The sequence below is a fragment of the Balaenoptera musculus genome, chromosome 15 (genome assembly GCF_009873245.2).
Source record: "Balaenoptera musculus isolate JJ_BM4_2016_0621 chromosome 15, mBalMus1.pri.v3, whole genome shotgun sequence".
In the NCBI taxonomy this organism is placed as follows: Eukaryota; Metazoa; Chordata; class Mammalia; order Artiodactyla; family Balaenopteridae; genus Balaenoptera; species Balaenoptera musculus.
The window spans coordinates 4,426,576-4,432,255 of NC_045799.1; positions in this window are offsets into that span (position 1 = coordinate 4,426,576).

A 5,680-nucleotide genomic window follows, 5' to 3' on the forward strand; every position below is an offset into this window, starting at 1 on the left:
AAGGGCTTCCTATTGAGAAACCCAGAACTGCATTCCAGGCGTGCTCACAGCTCCTTGGGTGTCATTGCTCCCAATCCTTTTAGAGGACAGCAGTAGAATTTGTTTTATAGGGATACTCAGTTGTTCTTTCCTACAACTCTCACCAAATAGCCTCCACTCCTGACAACAAACCTACCGCATCAAGATTCCTTCCCTCCTTCCCTCCTTCCTTTCTCCCTTCATGTTCTTAGAATGTATCCCACTGATATATTCAAATTTTACTTCATGTTTGTGTGGTCTGTCTAGCTGATGTCCATCTAGATTCCTATGTTTCTGTTTGTATTCAACATAAGGGTTTGCTGGGTCAACTGAAGTAAAAATGCACAATGTGGGAGCCGTGAGTTCAGTTCTATTTGGAGACTCACTGAGGACTCTAGCCCAGGAGCTCTGAGGAACTGCTCCAAAGAGGTGGGGCGGGGGGAGGTGTCAGTATATACGTGATATTGGAGAAGGGGTAGCTGCAATCAAGCACACGTCTTGGTAGAAGGTTACTATTAGTCACAAGGAACAGATTATCTCAGTTCAAGATTTCAGCACTTTTCTAAGTATGGGAAGATACAAGAATCTAGGTTCATGAAATTTTCTCCTGAAAATATCTAACTATCTGAGGGCCTGTTCTCCTTGTTTTCCCAGAGCACAGAGGGCCTCATTCCTGCTCTCCACCCTGAATTCCTTTCAGGGTGTACGGTAGGTAGAACTGGATGATGGGTAACATTCTTTGTTTTACAGCTGTTTTGTAGTTTTTTTTTTTTTTTTTTACATTTTCAGTTTTTGAACACATAAAACATTTGTATGGTTCAAGAGATGAAGCTGTAAAAAGGAATGCTCAAAGAAATCTCCTGTTCCTTCCACCCCTTTCCACATTCTCCCACCGTAACCATTTTTATTACTTTTTAGTTTATCTTTCTTGTTTCCTTTTGAAAAAAAAAAAAAAGCTTATATATATTCATGGATCTTACACAAAAGACAGCATATTGCACGTCATCTTTTGCGCTTTGCTTTAAAAGCACATTTTGTAGTCTCATCTCAAGTCCTGTGTTCGTTTTTACCTTCCAGGATCAGTGGGGATGACAGAATGTGTTAATAAAAATGTTACTAGTGGAATCATTTATTAACAACAATAAGCATTCCTTCTTAACATCAGTTTTCAGGGCTTCTCGATAAAATGAGGGCTGAATGAGTTGCTCTCGGAGCTCCCTGGCCGTGCTAGCAGCCTAAATTATTCTCCCAGGAAGGGGAGAGTGTCAGATAGCAATGACCCTCATGTCTCGGGAACTAAATTTCTATTTACTTCTCAACACCAACAAAATTATTTTTGTGATTGTAAAAGTTTTCAAGGGCATATTGAAGACCTGGAGCCTGGAGATGGGGTGGCTGAAGGAAGTAAGAGAGAAATCATTAACAGACCAATCGTGGTTCTACATTCCTTGAAGCAAACTCAGCATATAAAATGGAGATGTATAGGAAAGCGAAATGAGGGGTCCGTGTTTATTTTGATCAAGAAATCGTTTCTTTAGGAAAAGCTTCCCTTATAGGATCCTCTGAAGTAGTAGGCTTCTCGAGTGCCTTGAAAATGACTCAGTCTTTAAAAACCTGAGTCACATTTTTTTTCCAGAAACACTCTTGTGTAAAGCAACACGTCTATCTTCGTATCTAAATGTGGATCTCTTAAAAAGCAAAAAAGAATCCCAAATCTGTTGCGGGTGATTTTGGTATAGCTGAGCAGTGTGGAGGTAAGGCTGGGGGAGGGAAAAATTAACCAGAAATTGTTGGGTTTTTTTTTTAAGGCCCATGAGAAGGAAATTAAGTATTTTTTTCTCACTGATTCTGGAAGGCTCCATAATTTGGGCCGGTTCCTAGTCATGGATGGGAAGCACAAAGAAGGAGCAACCTTGCGTGTATTACAACGCAGGTTAAAATGCTAGGTTTGAAATCAGATCACCTATCCCTTCTCGGTGATTTACGAAACTTGAGTGACATTATAACCCAAACAGAGTAAAAAGCATTCCAATCAGGTCTGTGGTTCTCCTAACATCTTCATAAGTTCAGTAACACTTAAACATCACCTATGAGAACCCTACAAAGACATTCTGAAGTCTTTTTCTTAAAACGTTGGGAACATGTAGTAAATACGCACTATAAAGTACTATTTTTAAAATATGATTGATTTGTTACATTATAAATTCAGCAGCACATGAAACCAAGTAGCGTATGTACCAAGAGTTCCCCTCTTTCTTTTTCCTTTCCTTTAAATGGCAGGCTACTCTCCATCCTCCAGTACTCCTGGGGCCATAGAACAGGGAGAGGAGAGGTGGGAGGGGTACAGTGTCAGGTGTGGGGGGCTGCGGCAGTCCGAGGGGAAGGAGTGACAGGGTTGGATGGCAGCCAGCTCTGGGACTTAGCAAGTCAGGGAGCACGATCTGCTGTGTGTCTGCACCTTCACCGGGGACTTTCGCCTGCCGCTGTTGTGCAAAACCACACGACGGGTGCCTCCACGAGGCACGACGTAAGTGTTGAAGCCCTGTGTAAATTTAATTATTAGCATGAACTGAAGGTACTGTCATCGTTTAACTCAGCCGACCTTTTAAATGGATAACCAACCTTGAGGCTTAATTGGATTTAAAAAAATCAATTTCTAGCCACTGCCTAGCGTGGAAATGAAGCGCTACATTCTCAGGCAATTGTAAAATCAGTTCTGCTCGAGACTATTTTTTATTATTTACGACGTCAACATGACACGATCCATCTTGGTCAGCGTTTTATGCAGACGTACACCTTTTATACGGACAACCGCAGATGGACACGTATGCACACCGAGGCATGTCACAAAAGCAGCATTATTGTCTGCTGGGCGGCAGCCTTAGTCATTGGCGGCCAGCTCTTCACACCAATTACACGAAAAACTGAGCTCGGGGTAATGACATACCGCTCTTTGCAAATCTCTCTTAGCCTCAGTCTGCTCTAATCTTTGTAGTAAGAAAAAAAAAAAATCCTTGAGGAAGCTTTTACCAAATCACATCTTGACCATTAAATCTTTCTGGAAGAAGGTCATTTAATTTTATGGAAAGAAATGAACAATGAAAAGGGCATAAGCAGAAACAGTGCTGGTCTGGAAATTTGGGAAGTCGAAGATTCTAGTTCCCGCCGTGGGTTCCACTAGTCTTGTGACCTTGGTAAGCCCTCTGTCGGCTCTCAGTTTCCCCATCTGGAAAAGGGGGAGGTTTGGCGGGGAGAAGGGGGGCTGCTCTATTTCCCCGACAGCTGATGAAAATGGAGGTCTATTATGGTGCCGAGTCAGAACACCAAGTTTAAAAACAAAACAAAAACAACCATTTGATTCCCTCAGCACTTCCTCTGAGAAAAAGAGACCGAATGATGCAAACCAGAGCCCTTCTGCTTCCATTACAACAACTACAAAATGAGAGAAACAGTGATTCCTAACGGCGGAATTTGGACAATTAGCTAAAATGCAATTTTAGCATAACAGTTGACAAACAGAAATCGCTAAACCCAGTGGCCTATCTTAACTAAGCCCGATTTAAATGTGCGTTGCGTTGAGTGGAGTCTCTCTTAAATGATCCATTTTAGCCAGATTACAGAGCTGAAACGGGGGCCCACACAATTATCTTGAACATTCAGGACAGACCAGAGAGCTCATTTGGACAATTGGACAAATGGTTATTTTCTTTTGCCTCAACTGACCAGATAATCGTACACAAGTCCCTGCCATCTGATGCTGTGGAAATGTCCCTTTGTGTTGGAAGAAGACCCAGCCACGGACCGGGAGACCGCCGTCGGGGTGGTGTGGAGTCGGGGACGGGATACACACGGCACACGGCTGACGCCCACCGTCCAACTCCAAGTCCTGAATCGGAGGCACCTTCAGACGAGCAGAGGCTCTACACGCCCACACCAGCACCCTCGTTAGTTCTGACACCCATCATTTCGAAGGGGGTTGTTGTCTCCCAATTTAAAAACAAAACTAAACAAAAGCATCAGGCAGCAAGGTTAGAGGTGGCGTCTGGGTGGTCAAGGGAACTTGGAGAGAGGGAACTAGTTTTTAAAGGGCTCACACACACAGGGATCTACACCTCGGGCCCCACCATGTCCGCGTGTGCACAGCGCTGAGTTTCAAAGTGTAGCTAACATCAAACAAACCGAGTCTGCCCCTCTAAGTCTTAGGGGGAGGGGACACTTAGGATAACTAGTCAGTGAATTAGCACCATCCCATCCTCCCTACACCCAACTAATGAATGTCCGATCCGCGGAGACAGCGAGCCAGTTTCTCCACATGGTTCCCACATTTTGACTAGAACTGGGGATCCTGATGATAGGAGTTAAGCCAGCAGGTAGAGAAACATGCTATCCAATAAATGTAGAAACAAATGGTGGCAGGCTAGCTGAGTCGTTCTGCTGCGGCTACACAAGTACGACAGACAAACCAGGAAGAATTCTAGGCTGCTCCAACTCCTGGTATGAACACAGTTCTGAGAAGATGTTCAGGACACTGACAGGGGCAACTACACGCAGCCTGTCCTCCTGCCGTCAACACGTGTCCCCGAGAGGACCCACCCAACGGTCCACACGCGACACGGTCACGCCTGAGGGCCAGCACCCGAGGACCTCTCTGCCCAGCAAGCAATGTTTCCAATCACTGTACCTGCACATACCTGGAGCACCACCTCAAGAGAAGGCCACCAAAACCTCAGTGGGAACACGAGCCACGAGGCTACCGCGCAAGGAGCACACGCGTCCGGCAGAGCCCACGCGTGCGGCCGCTTCCCCCGCGGCCCCGTCAGGATGGAGCGTTTCTTCGGTGTGTATCCTCGGAGAGTGGACTTGATCGTGGACACAGCCAATGGCTGATAAGCAAGCTGGGGGGCTGTGGTTCCAGTCCAAAGACAAGGTGAGCGCACGGGAAGAGGAGAGGCTGCTTCTTCCGTGTGGATCGGCGGGCTCCGGAGACACCGCGCTGCCTGGAGCAACAGCGACCTCCAAGGACTGAATGCCTGGCGCCCAAGGAGACCGCCCGCAGAGCCAGCGCCCGCTTCCATGTGTGTGCACCCTGGGGTGTAGCTAAGAAGACACACGCCTGGCGCGCCCCGATGGCATCTCTCACTGGGCAGACGCGGGTGAGAGTCAGCGATGAGTTAACAGAGAACCCTCCCGGCCTTTGAGGAGCCCAGGACCTTCGAGAGGAAATACAGTCCTGGCTTTGAGTTCGACTGGCAAACACCACCCCCGAAATTTTCGGATTAATAGGATGGGAAACATTCAAAGTCATTGAGAAGTTCAAGTCTCCCGGAGCCCGTGTGTAAGAATTACTTCTCAACGAGGCACACATAACTACGGTTTTATCTGAAGATCTCCAGTGTTTCTTGGTATGTATATAAAGCATACATTTTCATAAGGAAAGTAATGATCTGCCTTTTTGTATAGTGGGTAGCAAATCGAGGTGGTCCCCTTGAAAGCATCCATTAGACAGACAGATGGACTCTCAGACGCTGAGACAAAGGCCTCGGCACAAAACAAATAGTCATCAGCCCAAACGATCACAGAACAGGCCAGGCTCTCCCGAAACACAGACGCACTTGAAGAAAACATGCACCCCATCGTTAAAATTAATACTAGGATAGCAGGA